At 42.4% G+C, this 20,023-nt stretch overlaps 2 pseudogenes; both read right to left on the minus strand.

Annotated features, from left to right (window-relative positions):
* Window positions 4,812-8,490, minus strand: Gm6828 (predicted gene 6828; annotated as a pseudogene).
* Gm3530 (predicted gene 3530) lies at window positions 11,612-14,428 on the minus strand (annotated as a pseudogene).

Raw genomic sequence — 20,023 nt, forward strand, 5'->3', positions numbered from 1 at the left:
GGTTCTGATCAAAGTTCAATTTTACTATTCGGAACACCAGGTTATGAAGAAGGGGGGAGGGGCCCATTTCCGCCAAATCATCCTTGGAGTCCAGTTTCAGGTGACCACATGTTGGCTCTGGAACAGCTAGGTAGGCAGGAGCAGCAGTGGGAGTGGCAGAATGATAGGGTGGCAGGCTCCACCCCCGATGCTCTCCTGGTGCTAACAGTCAAACCTGATCAGCCAGATTTCAGGCTGAGGGGGGCAGGTTACAACCCTTAATGTCTGGAAGTCACAGGCCCTAGACCAAAACTTAATACTATCATCTACCTAAATAAAGATAGCATAAATTTCTTACTAAGTACTTGCTTATACTCATAGATAAATGCTACTTTCAGCCTTAATCTTAGAATTCTTTTTCCAGTCAATGTGGGTGCTGTGACTGTCAGGCATGGATAGAGGAGATGCCCAAGGAGGTGTCTACTCTTCACTATTGGCTATGAATACATTATGGGAGAAGTGAAATTATTGCCTACTGTTGAGCCCACAAAACTCCAGTGAGTAACTTTAAGCTGATGGTCAAATATATAACTCTGGTTGAATTCACTTGATCACAAAATTTAAACAACAATAACAACAACAACATCAATAACAGAGATTTGTCAAATAGGTCTGTAGGGAGAAGAGAGTTGACAGAAATCCCAGGATGGTAAAATGGTTGGTGGAGTATCCTGACCTGCGGGACATAGTTATTTGTGAGATCGAGGGGGACCAACCCTGTAAAAGAAATGAGTGAGAAAAGGGAGCGAGACCAGCAAAGAGTTGTCAAGGTCTGTTTAATGGAGGCTGGGAGCCTGATTATAAGCACACAGTGAGAGAAAATAGGGAGGGGCCGAGGGGGAACAATCAAAGCACAGAAATGGACATCTGGGGAGGATGCTGAGTGCAGGCTTCAGACATCTTGCAGCTTATCTTGGAATGCAGGCTCTATCTAAATAGTCCCAGGTGCCAAGTGGAGACAAGAAGGAGGGGGGTGCCACTGCTCCCATCAAAGGGTCAGCCGGATCTTCAGGGTGAGAGTTGTTGAGGGTCTGGTTTCCCACAGTTTGGTCTCTCACAATGGAGAGAACAACCAGATTGTATTATAAACATCCATGAATGCTAAAGATGTCTTAGTGATTAAGAGCCCTTGCTGTTCATCAGAGGACATGGTTTCAGTTCCCAGCAGCCATGTAGCAGCTTACAACAGTTTGTGACTCTCCTGGCCTCTGTGGACACTGATGAACTAGCCTGCCTCCATCTTAGGCTTGAAAGCCATCTTCTCATAAAGACAAACTAGGTTCATTCCTGTTTTTTATTAACTATGTTTCTCATAGATTGTCCTGTAACCTTAACCACAAATGGTTCTGTCCTGCCTGTTTCAGGTAATAGCAACCATGCCTTTCTTTCAGAAGGCTATCATGACTATCTTGTTATGATTGCCTTGTTATAATCACCTTGCAATCATATCTTTATTTCACAAGAGGTTGTTGTCATGACCAACTTGTTAGGCTTCTGTAACCCTTCCTATTTGCCTGCAAAATGCCCTATTTGGAAACACCCCACCCCTGACTATAAAACCCCTATTTTGCCAATGCCCAATGCTGACCACTTGAACCGCACCAGGGAGGCACCTGGTATACACAAATAAAAGCACTTGCATTATTTACTTGGTTGTTTAATTAATTTGGCTATGATAATTTAGGTCAGTGGTATTTCTCCTCAAATCCTTAGGATTAGCAACTCCAGGCACATACACAGTATACAGGCAAAACATCCATTCACAAAGAAGTAAAATTTAAATTAAAATTTAAAGGGTAAATAGATGATGTCATTATTTTGAGAAATGAGAAGCCTCTTCAGTCATTGCCATTTAAGGAAGAGGGGCTTCTCTAAGTAAGGGGGGAGGTAGCATTTATCCATGAGGACAAATAAAAATATTTAACCAGTAATTTAATGGTATGCTTGTTTTCCAAAATAGCAATGTTAAGTTCCCATGCGAGGACTGGTGCATTCCCCTTCTAGCATGGTTTTTTGGTCAGATTTGTAGGATTCCTTGGGAATGGACCTATAATACAAACAGTGTGATTGGTTGCTCCATCATAGTCATGCCAGTATTGCACCAGTGTGTGTATCTTGCCTACTAGAAGCTAGGAGTTATTAAACAAAAATCCCAATAGCAAAGTGAGATAACGCCTTCTGAGTCGTTGGACAGGGAAGAACCAGAGCATCTAAAAGTTAGAAGCTTCTGCCACCCTTCTTCCTTCCTCATCAGAGTTAGAGACTAAGACACTATTGCTGAAGATAACACATGTTGATTGCAGATATAAAGAGTTTTCCTTCCAGCAGACTGGCTTTTAGAGTTACATAAGGTACTTGAACGCTGCTGGGGGAGAAAAGGTGTCCATGGTTTTACTCAGCTATGAACCACAGGAACCCCCCATCTCTTAGATCTTTCTAGGTCAATGATCTATCTAGGTAATTTGATGAAAGTGTTTATCATGTCTCAGATTCTCTAGTAGACGGTTTTAAATTTTAATTAATTTGTGTGTGCATGAAGGGGTGTAGACCTGGTCCCTTTACATTGTCTTCTTCCCTGTTAAGGATTCCAAGCCCTGAACCATACATAAGCCAAAATAAACCTCAAGTCTCCTATGATGGTTCTGCAAGTATTCTCCCACAGCAATAAGAAAGGTAATTAATATAGCACTCATAACTGCCAGCTTTCTTTAGAACCGGGTATGGTATACGTCGAATGTCCTTGTAAGTTGTGCCTTTGTTCAAGAGTTTTATTTTTCCCCCCTGAATGCTTTAATGACACATTGATCTCTTCGGGGTACTGGTCAAACTACCTTTTCCTTGTACAGTTTTTGTCTGTTGATATCCAGTTTAATTTCATTACTTCTTAATTTCTTTGTTTTCATTTCATATGTACTGGTGTCTTACCTGCATGCATGTATAAAGGTGTTGAGTCTCCTGGAACTGGAGTTACAGATAGTTGTGAGCTGCCATTTAGGTGATGGGAATTGAATTTGGGCTCTCTGAAAAAACAAACAAACAAACAAACAAACAGCCAGTGCTCTTATTTCTTCTGAGCTATTTCTCCAACCCCCATTTCTTTTTTTCCCTTTTTCCAATTTTTATTAGGTATTTTCTTCATTTACATTTCAAATGCTATCCTGAAAGTTCCCTATACCCTCCCTCTGCCCTGCTCCCCTATCCACCCACTCCCACTTCTTGGCCCTGGCATTCCCCTGTACTAGGGCATATAAAGTTTGCAATACCAAGGGGCCTCTCTTCCCAGTGATGGCCGACTAGGCCATCTTCTGCTACATATGCAGCTAGAGACATGAGCTCCGGGGGTACTGGTTAGTTCATATTGTTGTTCCACCTATAGGGTTGCAGAACCCTTCAGCTCCTTGGGTACTTTCTCTAGCTCCTCCATTGGGGGCCCTGTGTTCCATCCAATAGCTGACTGTGAGCATCCACTTCTGTGTTTGCCAGGCACTGGCATAGCCTCACAAGAGACAGCTATATCAGGGTCCTTTCAGCAAAATCTTGCTGGCATATGCAATAGTGGCTGCGTTTGGTGGCTGATTATGGGATGGATTCCTGGGTGGGACAGTCTCTAGATTGTCCATCCTTTCATCTTAGCTCCAAACTTTGTCTCTGTAACTCCTCCCATGGGTGTTTTGTTCCCACTTGTAAGAAGGGGTGAAGTGTCCACACTTTGGTCTTCGTTCTTCTTGAATTTCATGTGTTTTGCAAATTGTATCTTGGGTATTCTAAGTTTCTGGGCTAATATCCACTTATCAGTGAGTGCATATCATGTGAGTTCTTTTGTGTTTGGGTTACCTCACTCAGGATGATACCCTCCAGATTTCATCCATTTGCCTAGGAATTTCATAAATTCATTGTTAATAGCTGAGTAGTACTCCATTGTGTAAATGTACCACATTTTCTTTATCCATTTCTCTGTTGAGGGACATCTGGGTTCTTTCCAGCTTCTTGCTATTATAAATAAGCCTGCTATGAACATAGTGGAGCATGTGTTCTTATTACCAGTCCAACCCCCATTTCTAGTCAGCTATGATATGATCAGGAACAAGAGATGATCTTGATTCTTTTGTACTTGTGAAGATGTTATCTAATGCCTATAGCATGATTTAATTTAGAGAATGTTCCATGAGCTGCTGAGAAGAATGTATATTCCACAGCTGTTGCATGCAATATTCTGGAAATTTCTGTTAAGTCTGGTATGATTTAACTCTGCATTTTCTTCCTGATTTTTTAAAATCTGGGTTGCAGATTTTTGGTAACAGTGATATATTGAAATCACTATTAATGTATCTGGCTTATTTGTCTTTCATGGCTAGATTTATGAAATTATATACCTTAATATTTGGTGCACATATATTTACACTATTAAATTTATTTTTTTTAAGATTTATTTATTTATTTTATGTATGTGAGTACACTGTAGCTAGGTGTACAGATGGTTGTGAGCCTTAATGTGGTTGTTGCGAATTGAATTTTTAGGACCTCTGCTCGCTCTAGTCAACCCTGCTCCCTCTGGTTAGCCTTGCTCACTCAGTCTCTGCTTGCTCTGACCCAAAGACTTATTTTTACACGTAAGTACACTCTAGCTGACCTCAGATGCACCGGGAGAGGATGTCAGTTCTCATTACAGATGGTTGTGAGCCACCATGTGGTTTCCGGGATTTGAACTCAGGGCCTTCTGAAGAGCAGTCAGCTCTCTTAATTGCTGAGCCATCTCACCAGCCCCATATTACTAAATTCTTTTTTTTTTTTTGAAGGACTCAAACCTGGCACCTCCAATAGAATACAGTATGTCCGAACTCCCAAATTATTAAATCCATTATTTCACCTTAGAATAGGAAAACTATAAAATGGAATTTCTAAATAAATGATACAAACATATCATTTTAACAGTCATGTTTGTTAGCAGAATTATAAAATAAAAACAAATTCTATATTCAAGGTACAAAGAATAATGTTCTTTCACTGTTTTATTCAAGATTCTATCCTATTCTTTCTTGTTTTCACTCCTTTGTTTAAAGCCATGGTCAAAGCCAAGAGTTGATCATTTTTCTACACTCAATGGTCCTTGGTACCAGTCCTATGTACAGCAGGTAATGGGCTGAGAACTCCTGAGAATGGAGAATTTGACAACATGATTTAGGAACACTTAGGAATTTCACTGTGACTTTGAGTCAGGCACCCAACACCGAGCAGCCGGCACCGCACTGGCGGGCTGTCGTGTGTACTGAGCATGTCCAGCATGCACACAGCATGCACACAGACTTCTCCTATTTGTTCAAATTGAGGTAAAACTGGCAAAAATACTTAACATCACAGAAGCTGCATTATTAAGACAAACTTTCTTTTGCATATAAACTAATTTTAAAGCTACCTTTAAAAAATCCATTAAAAATTCTGATTTTAAGCATCCAAAAAGAAAGAAACAAAAGAAAAAAGCCATTCTTTCAAATTCATCATTAGTAAAGAACATTTGAAATGAAGGAAAATATTTCTCTCAGAATCATCATTTTGTATTTTGTGTGATACAGCTTCTCATTTCATTTTTTAACGTTAGAAAGGCTTGGGTACCACCTGATTCTTTCTGAGCTGACAAACAATACCAACAGGACTCAGAAGTAGGATTTCCTGACAGGTCTGCAAACACTTTTCCTGCAAGAACCAAAGAGGGCTGGGAAGTAGCCTCCACAACTGTACAGACATGGTTAACTACTGGTAAATTTTCTATTGTGGTTGTTGTTGCTAAAATTTTAGTCCCAAGTCTCATGAAAAAAACAAAAGAAGACAACTGGCACCAAGTCCCAATGTTAATGTTAATACAACAATATAATTAACACATGGCTATGAATTACAGTAGCTCTTGTTGAGAAGCACTGATCAGGAACATAAAAGTACAACTTTTTAAGAATGGAACTTGGTTGGTTCGTTACCTTAGTGCTTCCAGGAAAAACCACAGCATTAGAAAATGCCGGCCCTTGCGCGATTTTCTTTTCTTTTCTTTTCTTTTTTTTTTTTTTAAACTCGTGTTTTGGTTATTAGTTGGGATTTTCTTTTTTCTTTTTTAAAATTTTTTTAAAGATTTATTTATTTATTATATGTAAGTACACTGTAGCTGTCTTCAGACATTCCAGAAGAGGGAGTCAGATCTCATTACAGATGGTTGTGAGTCACCATGTGGTTGCTTCGGAAGAGCAGTCCGGTGCTCTTACCCACTGAGCCATCTCACCAGCCCGCTTGCACGATTTTCTATCTGTAATTTGACCTAACAAAAGCATTTCCTTTAAAATGTTATTTTTTTTGCCCGGCCGTTGGTGGCGCACGCCTTTAATCCCAGCACTTGGGAGGCAGAGGCAGGCAGGTTTCTGAGTTCGAGGCCAGCCTGGTCTACAAAGTGAGTTTCAGGACAGCCAGGTCTATACAGAGAAACCCTGTCTCATTCATTACTGAGTACTGTAAATGAAGTTCATTTGTCTTTTGTACCCAGAAGCAGAAAACCTCAAAAATCACAACAGAAAGACCACCCATTTGTTCCATCACATAAAACTCTACCCCAAACACCTTATTTGTGAGCTTAATATTTCCCTAAGATGTTACTAGGAGACACGTCAGAGTACTTAAAAAGTAACATCAGCTAACTGCTGAAAGCTAACACTACAGAAGAAAGGCCCTCCTGGGCTCAGGCTGCCCACCCACCCTGTACCACCCCAACCCAGAATATGTAAAAGCTCCTGTGAAAGTTTTTTCTTATGCTAATAAAGACATACCACCTACTGTCCTAAAACTAAAACTAAAACTAAAACTAAAACTAAAACTAAAACTAAAACTAAAACTAGCAGCATTAGAGCAAGAAAGCAAAAATTGGAAGCCTACAAGAAGTTCTAAATGCCTACAAAGAAAGAGACAGAGCAGCAGCAACCCCTCGCCCTGGTAATGTCTGCAGAGAACTGGTTGCCTTAAACAACCAGATTTACCCATATTAACAAGAATTTAGCAATGCTTCCCCAAGATAGAGAAAAACTTGACCTTTCTGTCAAAAGGGACAGAGAGCCTCTTTCAGTCCTGGAGTTGAATGACTTCAAAGATTGGCAATAAAGAAAAAAAATTTTTTAAAGGGAAAAAGAAAAAGCATTAGAGGCGTGATGGGGACAAGCCTGCCATTTTATCCAACAGTTACATCGACTTTCTCCAGCACGCAGACACCGTTTTCTTGGTACTCTTGTCTGGTCATCCAAAAGTTGTTTTTGTATGTCATGAGGTCTGCTAGGATATGTGCCACTCAAGAACACCACGTGCTTCCTGCGGGGTGGGTCTTCAATTTGGATCTTAAATTTTGAAAGTTTTTCCACACCTTCTTTCAGAACTCGTTCTAAGTAAAGCTGTTTAAGTTCTTGTTCAACCTCGATCATGGCAGGCCAGAATACATGGTAGAACCTCCAGAAAGCACAATGGGCTTGTAAAATTCAGATCTGGTATCAATGTCGGCTGCTTGGATTGTGTTAAAAAGCAATTAAGCAATACCAACCCCCTCAACATTGATCAAATAAGGCTGAAATAAAGTTTCTGGTGTTCAAATCTTTCTCCTCCAACCTTAATAATATGTCCATCTGGAAGTGTATATGACTCAACTAACACTGTGGTCTCTACGGCTAGCTTCTGCTCTTGCTCAATATTGTAACCCACATAACAAAGTTTTCTTTAATCATGAAAACTGTCTCAAAATCAGCAGAATGGTTGAAGGCATATCCTTGCAACAGCAGCAGCTTGATAAGATACCTGGTAATATCCCTCCCAGTCATATCCAGCCTCCTTGTAAGGTGAGGGAGAGAAAAGCCTTCATATACTGGGCAAATGTAAGTGACACCATCTCCAGAGTTCACTACTACACCAGTCAGTAAACATTGAGCATACAAAGTCAGAACTGCCTGGATGGCTACATACACACCAGAAATCTGGTAAGTTTCAAACATTACCTTTACAATCTTCTCTCTGTTTTTGGTTGGATTCATAGATGGTCCTGTAAGTAAAATCTTGCAGTTTCTGGTGTCTATATTGAGTTTCTCTGGTCCAAATGTGTAGTCCTACAGGGGCTTCATGTCATCCCAATTCTGCACGATGCCATTCTCCATAGGGTAGTTCACTTCCAACATGGAACACAGCTTACTTGCCTCATCACCAACCATAAGGTCCTTGATTTCAATGTTTCCCCCTTTGGTGGTTGATCTGATAATAGGTCTTACAACCAAAGCTGGGAAGATGTGTTCTGGAAAGTTAGAGCCTGCATATCCACACTTCACAAATCCAGTGCCATTGTCGCACACCACCACCTTCCTGCCCTGGCTGTCCATGGTTCGTCCTGGTGAGCCGCTGTCTAGCCTGGCTTGCTGTCTAGCCTCCTCCACACGGCCCACCCTCTTAAATTCTTAACAGATTATTCCTTTACATATTAATATAGGGAATATATGTTGTGGCCTGCCTTATCTATTTGAGTTTGGGGTCAAAGTCTAACTTATCAGTTACAAGTATATCTATCTCTCCCTGGTTTTGCTTGGCATATCTACTTACATCCTTTTATTTGAATTTCTTTACCACTAAAACTATTAATTATATAAACAACTTAACTGGGTGTTGTTTTAAATCCAATCAGCTATCATTTGTCTTGTAGTTAGACCATTCAGAATATTAATGAGTAGGGTATTTATTGGAAAATATTTGGTAATTCTGATAGTTTCCTTGGTTGCTCAAATACTTAGCTAAATTATCTGATTATTTCTTTCTTCTGTATTATTATTATTAGGTGTTTATGAATTTGAGTTGGACATAATTGACCCTTTCCTAATGTTTATTTGTTCACCTATCATCTTATACTATCTTTTTTTGGAAACTATTCTTTTATATGTGTATGAGTATTCTATCTGTACGTGTGCTTCTGTGGACTCAAGAGGGCATGAGATACTCTGAGGCTGGAGTTACAGATTGTTTAGAGTTACCATGTGGGTGCTGAGAACTGGACTCTGGTCTTTAGGAAAAGTAATTAATGTGTCAGCTTGTATGGTGGTGTACTATGGATCAAACCTATGGCTAGGTGTATGCAAGGCAAGCATTCTACCGAGCCAGTTATTCTGTAGTTTTGACATCTCTCCAGACCTCATGAAGACATTTTAATACCATATACTTAAAGTATTACTCAAGTAAAATAGCAAATCAGTTTTTGCACACATACGTTTGACACTACATTAGAGAAGGTAGGTGATGTAATGACATTTCTCTTCAGCTCTGGATTTCTCTGCTGGTGCTAGCAAGTTCTCATCTACTCTGATACACAATGCCCTTGAACCTGGAAGTTCCACTATTGTCTTGTAAATGAGGCAGAAAAGACCCATTTTAATTTATTCATTTTTGTTCTATTTTATCTCTTTATATACCACAAGACCTGCTTGTTGCTAGACTACATCTACAAAGGGCTCGCTTTCATTCACTATAATGTGATTTAGCTGCTTCTCCAGAAAACATTCAACTGTGGGCCAATCCTGGTGCATTCAAGACAAAAATATAGGGCTTCCACTGTCTGGAATCATATTAAAGGCCTCTGCTGATAATGCCCTTTATGATCTGAGAAGCATGAATAGGCACGAGCCTATGCAGACATCACAATTTCCTATGTTGCATCTCTATGTTCTAATGTCAGGAGCATTGGCATATTAGATATGAATATGGCTAGACTTTTCAAGGTTAGAGAAGTAACCATGAATCACAAAGGCAAGAGAAATGCTTAAGCCCTTGACAGATCATGGTAGTTTTGAAAACTGAAAATAGCTTGGCATGTTGGTGCACATACAACCCCAGTGCTCAGGGGACTGGGGTATGATACGAGCATCAAACTATAGACACAGCAAATAGAGGCACACACCTTTAATCTGAGTACTTGGAGGTAGAGGCAGGTGAATATCTGTAAGTTTTAAGGCCAGCCCAGGGTAGAGAGCTCCAGACCAACAAGGGCTATATTCTGAGAACTTGTATTAAAATAACATAAGGAAAGAAAACAATTATAAAACAATAATATAAAACTAGCTTTAAAAAAATTAGTGTGCCAGGCAGTGGTGGTGCATGCCTTTAATCCCAGCACTTGGGAGGCAGAGGCAGGCAGGTTTCTGAGTTCGAAGCCAGCCTGGTCTACAGAGTGAGTTCCAGGACAGCCAGGGCTACAGGGAAAAACCCTGTCTCGAAAAAAAAATAAAAACAAAAACAAAAACAAATAAAAACAAACAACAACAAAAAATTAGTGCACATAGTTGGGTGTGGTGTCTCAGCACTCAGGAAGCAGAGGCAGGTAGATCTGTGTGAGTTCAAGGGCAGCCTGGTCTACAAAGTGAGTCCAGGACAGCCAGGGTTACACAGAAGAAACCCTGTTTCAAAAACAAAACAAAACAAAACAAAACAAAGCACACACACAAAGATATGACCAAAACTAAATAAGCACAAAATTTGAAGGCACATGTCCTTCAAGAAAGTGGGTGATGGGGATAGAGAGATGGCTCAGTGGTTAGGATGACTTGGTTTCTAGCATAGGGCCTGGATGGTTCCCAAGTGTATGTACTCCCACTTGCAGGACATCTAACCATCTAGGCAACTTCCTCCAGCACCATCCAGGCATGCACTGGATGTCCGTATTCACATGTAGGTAAAAGCTCATACACACGTAGTAAATAAATACATCTTTTAAATTAATTCCTTGGAAAATTCATATATGCAAACAATGTCTCTTTTTTATTTACATTTTTTCATACAGTGTAGTTTGATCATATTCTCCCCACTCCCGACTCCACCCAGACTCTTCTCACCTCCTTACCCACTCAACTTAATGGTTTTACTTTCTCCGAAAAAACAAAATACTAAAACTAAACAACAACAATAACAACAACAACAACAACAACAACAAAATCAATCCACTGGTCAGCTACTTCTGGGCATAGGGCCTCTTCTAGAGTGTGGTTCATATATCCAGTGATAGTTCACTGGAGAAAACTTGGGTAATAAATTGCTTCTTGGTTAGAAGGGGGATTTTGTGTGCACTTCTCTCAGTACTAGGATTTTGTCTGCTTTGAATGTGGTGTCTTGTCTGTGCTTCCAGTCTCTGTGACTTCCATTTCTATCAGTCCCGATGTGTATAAACAGACGTGACTCTTTCCTGGGAGTCATCCAGCACCTCTGACTCATATAATCTGCCTCCTCTCCTCTAGAGATCCCTGGGCCTTGAGGGGAGGGTTTGAAGAAGACTTCGTATTTAGGGCAGAGTGCTCCAAAGTCTCTCACTCTCGCACACTGTCCAGTTGTGGCTCAGTTAATTACCAGCAAGAAGTTTCTTTGATGAGGAGCCCACCGTGTGAGGATCTGGGAGAACGTCCTCCACATTTGAAGTATTCATGGCTTTTTTTGGTTTTGTTTATGTTTTTTTTTTTCAGAGAATTTTCAGGTGTTTAGACAACTAAGGAACTTTGACCATTTTTTTTTTTTTTTTTTGCTCAGTGGTCATCTATCTATTGTGAACCTTGTGATATTTATAGAGACCAGAGCTATTGCAATACACTTTGTTGCATTCTTTGCACTCGTACTGCTTTCTTGTGTTGTGAACTCTCTTACGTCTAATGAGGCTGTAACTGGAAGTGAAGACCCTCTCACACTCATTGCACATGAAAGGCTTGCCATGGACATTTTGGTGTTTCACAAGGTGAGATTTTTGGATGAAACATTTTCCACATTTGCTACACTCGAAAGGCCTTTCCCCATTGTGCACAAGGTCATGATAAAAAAGGCCAGATTTTTCCATAAATTATTTCCCACATTTAAAGCACTTTTAGGGCTTTTCACCAGTATGAAATTGATAATGACTTGCGAGGCTGTCTCTGGTCCTATAAGACTCTCCACATTCAGTGCACTCAAAGGGCTTTTCCCCGGTATAGACTCGATGACATACCAAGCTGGATTTGTTCCTGTACAATTTCCCACATTCACTACACTTATAAGGCTTTTCTCCATTGTGGCCATTCAGATGGTGTATGAGAGAGTTTTTATAATTGAAAGCTTTCCCACATTCGCTGCATTTAAATCGCTTTTCTCCAGTGTGGATTTTCAAGTGCACAGTGAGATGGGCATTTTGCTGGAAGGATCTCTCACATTCAGAGCACTTAAAAGGCCTTTCTCCAGTGTGTATTTTCTGGTGTCGGCTAAGCCGGAACTTATGACTAAAAGTTTTGCCACAGACACTGCATTTGTGGTTTTCATTCTCGGGCTAAACGGACTCTGCATCCACAGAGCTTCTGTGTGGCTGCCCAGTGCTGGTAGTCACCTGAGACCCAAGAAGACTTGAGGAGTCCTGGAAGTCCATCACATGGTCTATGCTTTGTGACATCTTCTCTGGAGGGTCACTTCTGCCAGTCTTCATAGCTGGAATCCTGACCTGTTTCCTTTGTAGGGATTTCTTAGCACATCTCTGCTTCTGCTGTTCAAGCATGGTTGCATTGATCTCTTCGGGAGAAGTGCTCCTCTCAATGGGTGACATCTCACCCCCACTGTTCCAACATCCTGAACACAGAGAAATAGTCATGAAGGGCATGGAGGCTATGGGATGACAGACAGCACATATTGCTAACAGCGCTCTGAGATTCTTCACAGAACAAGGGGGCTAGTTCAGGGTCGTAAGGGCCCATTACCATGTTGAAATTGTCACGACTATAGTCTCTAGGGACCTTAGAGGCAGCAAGAATATAAACCAGAAGCAGAGCACAGGGAGGAGTGGAGCAGAACATAGCACACTCCTCAGCAAATGGCTTTCTGCAAGCCTCCCCTGCTGGAGATGCAGGACACAGTGCAGAAGGCTGTTTATGCCCATAAGATATGGTAACCAAAGAACCTATGTTCAAGGATGCCCAGGACACACCGCACACTAACAGTACAATAAAGGAAACGCTGTGCGTCAGTGGCGTAAAGATTAGAACATAAAGAACAGCTTTGGTTCAGAATAACTGGGAAACCAGAGATGGAATCTGCCATTATTGACTTGGCACCAAACCATCAGAACTAGCAGAAAAATACTTCATAGGAAGTATACGTATGTATACTTCAGCATATAACAGCAACATACACCCTCCAAATACCTGTCCCACATACCTGGAGCCTTGAATCTCAATGTAGGGGTGAAGGGACCCCCTGAAGACTCCAGCTGAGTGATGTCACGGACCCCAGCAGGTATGAGTTATAAAGTAAAAAATGGGACAAGTGAACAGTGCATACTAGAAACAATGATGCAAAGCATGGTGATCCATAGGAAAGAAAACTAATAAGAATTGTCCCTAGGAGTGTCTTATGGGAAAAACCCATCAAACAATTATCACATTAATTCATCAATTACTGACACAGGCACACCCAATGCAGGCCACTTAGAGGGAGAAAGCTGTATCCAGAACATAGGGATATCATGTAGTCATAGTGTCACCAGCACATGAAAGCCATCAATTTGACCTCTATTATGCTCACTATATGGCTGCTTATCCCATACTGCTTCCTATGTACCTCTCTCTCTCTCTCCCTCTCTCTCCCTCTCTCTCTCTCTCTCCCTCTCTCCCTCTCTCCCTCTCTCTCTCTCTCTCTCTCTCTCTCTCTGAGAAAGCTGTATCCAGAACATAGGGATATCATGTAGTCATAGTGTCACCAGCACATGAAAGCCATCAATTTGACCTCTATTATGCTCACTATATGGCTGCTTATCCCATACTGCTTCCTATGTACCTCTCTCTCTCTCTCCCTCTCTCCCTCTCTCTCTCTGAGAAAGCTGTATCCAGAACATAGGGATATCATATAGTCATAGTGTCACCAGCACATGAAAGCCATCAATTTGACCTCTATTATGCTCACTATATGGCTGCTTATCCCATACTGCTTCCTATGTACCTCTCTCTCTCTCTCTCTCTCTCTCTAGAGAGAGAGAGAGGGGGAGAGAGAGAGAGAGAATTGTTCTAAGCCAGGATTGTCACCAGTATTCTGTACTCCAGGATGTTTGGAAATGATTCACCAAACATGGCATAACTTTGGGAAAACACATCCCTCTGTAGAAAAGAAGCTACACCTATCACAGACTTGCTCTGATAAGATGGGATGCCCTTACCTAATGAAGCCATGAGGACAAAGATCTCCATCATCACACTGTGGTACAGGAGCCTTTGAGAGTCATCAAGAAGTGTCCATTCTTCTTCCGAAAAGTAGATAGCCACGTCCTTGAATTCCACACGGTCCTGCCACGATGAGGATATCTGAGTTCACAGAAAACCACCTCCTGTGGCACTCCAGCCTTCTCCAAGACAGTCATTCCCACTTAGCTAATTCCTCAGAGGGTACTAAGCTCTGAAGCTACTGAAATTCAATCTCTCCTCAAGGTTTCTCTGACCACTGTGTTCACCAACCTAATACAACAGGTAGGTGGGCAGAAGAAGCCCATCGATTACTCTATTATGACATTTAAAGCCCCTTGTTTCTACCAAATAATTCCCTTGGGTTCCTATAGATTATCTTAGCACATATGACCATTTGTGCCACTCCATGATGCACAGGCACATGGGCTTGGAGGCCATGTATGCACACTCTCACCATACACTTTACCTGTACCTATATTTCTATTTAGCATTCAAGTCCAGGTGCTCGGCTACTGAGCAATGTACCCCTGTCTAACTCTAACAAAGAGATGCACACCTGAGGACTTCTGAGCATCATCAATCCATCTCAGTTCCAGGCTTTCTATAATGGTCATTACTGGAAGTTCAATGCCTCTAAATGTTAAGACAGTGCTGCCATAAGTGGAAACCTACGCTGGCTAGTCTTATGTCACCTTGATACACAAACTAGTGCTATCTGAAAGGAAGGAACCTCAATTGAGAAGATGCCTCCCTAAGATTCAGCTGTAAGGCATTAAGATTGATGAGAGAGGGCCCAGCAATACCTGGTGGTCTCATCCCTGAGCTGCCAGTCCTAGATTCTATAAGGAAGCAGGCCGAGCAAGCGTAGGGAAGTAAGCCAGTGAACAACACCACTCCCTGGCCTCTGTATCAGCTCCTGCCTCCAGGTTCCTGTCTTGTCTGAGTTCCTGTCTTGACTTCCTTTGAATAGCAAAATAAAAGTATAAGTCAAATAAACTCCTTTTTCCCCAACTCACATTTTGGTCATGGTGTAAGATAGGACCTCTCCATATAATCCTTGTTCTGGACTCAGGGACCTTATTTTCAGTAATCATGTTCTTTGGCAAGTATATAGAAGAATAAGAGGGTAGAAAGCAGAGTCCCAAGGCATTACAATCTCAGAGATCACAAAAGTGGGCATGAAACAAGTCATGGGGCATTGTCCACTTCTTCATTGGTAGTTGTCAAGGATCCAAAAGGAACCTGTGAGGTAACAAAGCTCCAAGAAACAAGCTATGGTGCTGGTATCTCCAAGGCTCACCTAAGCCCTCTCTCATATCTACAATAAGGTATACCCAACTGCCACCTGAGCCCCAGTCCTCAAGGAGAGCTCTTTCTGTGTCCTCTTGGGCAAGGAAGCAATATTCTTAGTCTTGTCTATTAGAATACAAGGAGAAGAATGTTACCCATGTTGCCTGGTGAAAAGGTGCACATTTTTAATTCCAGCTTTGGGAAAGAAACCGCAGGCATATCTTTGAGTCTGAGGGCAGCCTGCTAACCACAGTGAGTAAGTGAGTTCAAGGCCAGTCAGGGTTACAGAGCAAAATCAGGTCTCAAAAAAAAAAATACCCATGCATGTATGTTATTATGCTACACTCAGTTCAACGTGTGAAGTAATCATCATCATAATAAAAAGGTGCTCCCTACACACATAATTTTTTGAAGTGTTTTAGCACAATGTGTGGTGGTGTATACCTTTAATCTCAGCACTTGAGAGGCAGAGGCAGGTGAATCTGTATGAATTTGAAGCCAGCCTTGTCTACATAGTGAGTTACAGGCCAGCCAGGGTTCCACAGAGTGACTCTGTCTCAGAACAAGCAAATAGCTGTCAGTATAAACACTTATATATGCTCTCAGAATATATCACTTTATTTATATATAATTAATTAATATATTTAATGAAGACTTATACCAGGCATAGTGGCATAGCCTTTAACCCCAGCACTCTAGAAGCTGAGAAAGGTGGGACTCTGTAAATTAGAGGCTAGCCTGGTCCACATAGGGAGTTTTGGATCAGCTAGGGATACCCAGAGTGATCTTATCTTAGGGGTAGGAATCACAAACAAATGTGGTAATCAACTTTAGACTTTAATCAAACACTGAACACATCAAACACTGAATATGGTTTTAATCAATTGGTAGGTGCTTTTAATAATGTATGTCCACAATAACACACACACACGTGTGTGTGTGTGTGTGTGTGTGTGTGTGTGTGTGTGTGTATGTTTATGTATCTTTAGATATATCCATCAAGAGAGTCTCATTATGGCTATCCTTGAACTCAAAGAGATCAGCCTGCTTCTGGGGTCAGAATGGTGACCCAACCAAGCCCAACAATGCTGGTTTTATTGCCACTGTTTGGGTATGGATCTTGACCAGACCCTGTTGAAATTAATATTTTTTTATTTATAAATTCAACAGTCCAGAATCCTACTCTTTAATGATAAACTTTAAACCCTGAACATAAACCCAATGGAAGCATTCCTAGCCCCAGGTCCACCTGCCTCCTCCTTCACCTCAGATCCCACTTAGTTAAGACTGTTAGTTTTATTTTGTTTTTCAGAGACAAGGTCTGTCTGCATATCCCTGGAGGCCTCAAACTCACAGTGAACCTCCTGCCTCTGCCTTCCAAGGGCTGAGATTAAAGAATTTTACCACCACACACATTTAATAGAACTCTTTAATATTGTCCTCCCTAAATATCAGCCTAGGCTTTGTGTTGGTACTGGCACCCAGTGACCTCCCTTATTTATCCTCAGCTCACACCCTTCCCCAGAACTCCAGAAGTGAGCGAGAAGCTGCCCATCTGGCACTCTAATTCTGATACTCTAGCATCAGCATCGCCAAGGACAAACTGATCTCACTCTGTGAAGTTGCCACGGCACAAACTCTCAGACCGCTATCTTTCCAGATGGTCAGGGGGGAAAAAAAAAAAAGGGACCCGAAAAACTCGAATAGTCCTTTCTTCTTTATTTGCTGCCCTCCGCCAGGGAGAGTGTTCTGACAGTAAAATCCTTGACGGATTTTAAAATCTGTCAAGAAATCTGATTGGGCCCTTTTCACCAAGATGGAGCCGAAAGTGAAGAGGGACACGCCTGCCACTCCTGAAGCCGAAGCCAAGGCCTTGTAAGTTAAGAAGGCGGTGCCTTATGGCGTCCACAGCCACAAAAATAAGACCCAGCTGCTCCAGAGGCAGCCAAAATACCCTTGAAAGAGTGCACCCGGGAGAAACAAGGTTGACCACTACGCTATCATCAAATTCCCACTGACCACTGAGTCAGCCATGAGGAAGATGGGACAACATGCTTGTGTTCCTTGTGGGACACTGATAAGGCCTGACAGAAGAGGGTGTGAAAGACCCTGAGAGGAGCCCCTCGCTCAAGCCTCGGGACAATAGCGGACCCCCAAGAACTCACGAGAGACCAAGCTTGATGCAAACCACATGAGGCTTTATTCGGGGAAAGCCAGAGCTCTGGGGATGACTCATATCCAACGTAGGGGTAGAGGAGTCAACCTTGAGGGGAAAGGGGTCCCAGTTTTTATAGGCCCTCGGGGGGGGGGAAGGAAAAGGGGGGGATAGGGGATTTCCAGATCTAAACAAAGTCCATTCTTAAGAAATGGGTATGGGTGGGGTACAAGGAAAGAGTCTGGTGCAGGTGTAGCAACTCTGGATTGCCTCTGCTGTGGTTGCTGGGGAGATTTTCCGACTCTTCCCCAGCAACCAATATTACAAACACCTGGCAATGGGCTTCATCAGTGGGCACACACATGGGTTCAAGAAACGGTCAAAACATTGGCAGACACACACGGGTTCAAGGAGTGGCCAGAGCATTGTGCACCTCTATTTTTCTAAATCAGTGAAGCTAGTTCTGCTAACAATGAAATCTATTTTGCCAATTTCAGGGCTTCTGTGACCTTTTATATTTTGTCAGGATCTTTCAGGTGTATGTTCGCTTGGCTCCTGATTATGATGCTCTAGATGTTGCCAACAAGATTGGGACCATCTAAACTGAGTCCAGATGGCTAACTCTAAACATATACTTTTTTTTTTCCACCATAAAAAAAGAAATAAAATAAAAGAAATCTGATCTGTCCTCTCCACCCCTGTAGTCCACACCATCCTGCATTTGCGAGCAGGAGGGGTGAAGCTTGGAGAAGTTGATTCAAAGTCTGCCCTGCTTATAAACCCATAGCCAGCGGGCATTGTCACAAACCGAACTGAGCTGTGTTAAGCGCGCTGAGCCCTTTCTCCCACAGTAAGGCAGGGGTCACCTCAGAGGTTAGTTAAGTCTCAGCGCTCAGGCCTGCCTGCAAACCTTAGGAGGTTCGTTCCATCTACATGGGTCAGACAGACTTCCAGCACAGGTTGTCAGAAAGGAGACTCTAGCAGTCCAAGACAGAGCTCTGGTACCTCACAATCTGGGATGCTGCCCCATCTTGCCCCAGCCCGCCCCGCCCCGCCCCGCCCCGTCCCACCCCGCCCCGTAGGCTTATGACCCCAGGGCTTCCTCCTAGCGCTCTCGCATTTTGGTAGGCCCAGAGCCACGTGGCACTAACCTGGGTCTGGGGTCCCGCCTCAGCAGCTGCCATTTCACTCTGCCAGTTAGTAGGGAACAGGGATGTGGGGAGCATCTTTGAATCAGACATGCGGCGGGTCACACAAGGATACCACAGACTTCAGACTTTGGTACCAGAGGTCAAGGCTCTGCTCCTCTGGCAACTTACTCTCCTGGACTAATAACCCGGACTCTGTGGAACTGGAAGCTCAACCAGGAACTTTGAGGGAGTCTTTTGGCCGCAATACTAAAAGTCCCGCCCAACACGGGTTGCAACAATGGAAGCCTCCATTTTGATTGGCTGAGGTGCCCTCTGCCCCACCCCCCCTCCCAGTCAGGATTTCTCTGTGTAGCCCTGGCTGTCCTGGAACTCACTCTGTAGACCAGGCTGGCCTCGAACTCAGAAATCTGCCTGCCTCTGCCTCCCAAGTGCTGGATGGATTAAAGGCGTGCTGAGTTGTTGTTGCTGTTTTTTTTTTTTTTTAAAGTTTCTCCACATGCCAGCCCTTGGGTATACCACGCCCCATGGCAAACTTCATGGGTGTTTGTACTCCCGCTTTTTTTAATTTCTTAAATAAAACAGAGAAAGTATATGAAGTTAGGTGGGGGTGGGATCTGGGAGGAGGAAAGAAATGACCAGCATATTGTATGAAAAAAATAAAAAATAAAAATTTTTCAGTCAGTGAAAATAGGTGTCTTTGAGACTAACTAAATATAGTGTCGAATCAAATTTAGTGTGTTGCCTGCAGGTAATTCTTTTCAAAGTACCTGGATTGGTTGACCAGGTCTGCACAAACTGGTTTTATCCTGTATTGACCAGGATGGAAAGGCAGTAGAGGTGGAAATCTGAGACACCACAAGGGACCTGCTCAAGCCTTGGCTAGGGACTGCCAAGTTCTTCCACCTTGCTCTTCAGAAGAGCAGCACTGAAGGAGCATGTCAGAATGAATATCAAGTGAATGCTGAGTGATCACTGACCTGATTTCCTGATTGTTCCAAGGCCTATGGGACACTGGGCCATGACTAATACAGAGATCCAGACTGGTAGCTCTGGAACGGTGAACTTCAACTCAGCCACTCTTTAGGATTGGAAGGTGGGGATTTCTGGTCTGCACTGAGGCCCTTTAAGACAAAGCTTCCTCTTACTAGCTGCAAGGTTGGGGACTG

This window comes from Mus musculus, chromosome 7 (assembly GCF_000001635.26).
Source record: "Mus musculus strain C57BL/6J chromosome 7, GRCm38.p6 C57BL/6J".
In the NCBI taxonomy this organism is placed as follows: domain Eukaryota; kingdom Metazoa; phylum Chordata; class Mammalia; order Rodentia; family Muridae; genus Mus; species Mus musculus.